This window comes from Sceloporus occidentalis, unplaced genomic scaffold, assembly GCF_023333645.1.
Source record: "Sceloporus occidentalis isolate IW3139 unplaced genomic scaffold, rSceOcc1.0.p SCAF_12, whole genome shotgun sequence".
In the NCBI taxonomy this organism is placed as follows: Eukaryota; Metazoa; Chordata; class Lepidosauria; order Squamata; family Phrynosomatidae; genus Sceloporus; species Sceloporus occidentalis.
Genome location: NW_028316992.1, coordinates 4012501 through 4013541, shown reverse-complemented (window position 1 = coordinate 4013541; position 1041 = coordinate 4012501).

Genomic DNA, 1041 nt, shown 5'->3' with positions numbered 1-1041 from the left:
AAAGCACTGGAGACGGATCTCTTCCGGCAGGCCTTTCCAACTTAGTTACCCTCCCCAGATATAGAGATATTTGTCCCCATCTGTCTATTTCCCCCTGCCAATGTTTCTGCCTATTTTTTGGTTGTTCAATGTTTTTAATGTTTTAATATTATTACTCTTTAATTCTGTTTTAGTACTGGGAATGGGGGGGGGGGGAGGTAGGTCTAGGGTTTGATTTTTTAACTCTATTGTAATTTGTTGTATTTTATTGTTGTAACCTGCCCGGATTCTTCGTGATTGGGCGGGCTAGAAATAAATCTATTATTATTATTATTATTATTATTATTATTAACTGAAGAATTTGTGTAAAAACTATTAATTCAAGGGTAGAGCCTGTACTTCCCAGTGAAAGTCTGCAACCTGTGAGATGGAATCAGAGTGGAGGCACTTAATCTGTATCAACTTCCAGAGGCCCCATAATATTACAACTATATATTGCACATCGTTCGCGAAGCAAAACCAGAGAGAGATAGAGAGAGAGAGAGAGAGATTGCACGTATGTGTATACAGTAGAGTTTTGTTTGGCCCTTAGAGACCCTATGTCAGGGGTAGGCAACATTTTTGAGCCGGGGGCCGGGTTGCTGTCCCTCAGACAACTGGGGGGGCCGAAGCCAAAAAATAAATAATTAAATAATAAAAAAATTAAATATATAAATAAACCGGGACAAATGTAGGACAAAATTTTGAAATGGAGGACACTTTTTAAAAAAATGGAGGACACACGAAAAAAATTGCTGATTTTTTAAAAACTGTTAATATAAATGCATGTTTCTGAGGCTTCTATAGACAATTGCCCCCCAAAGGCCCCGGCGGCAATCGGCGGCAGGACCGGGCTGGGGCCGGTCCCAAGGCCTCGCCGGGCCGCATCCGGCCTGTGGGCCGTAGGTTGCCTACCCCTGCCCTATGTAATCTGAAACTCAAAGCTATCGTTTCCATAGCCTATGCTTCCATCTGGCACTACATGCAATTTTTGTAAATAGATCTGGGTATCTTTAACAACTG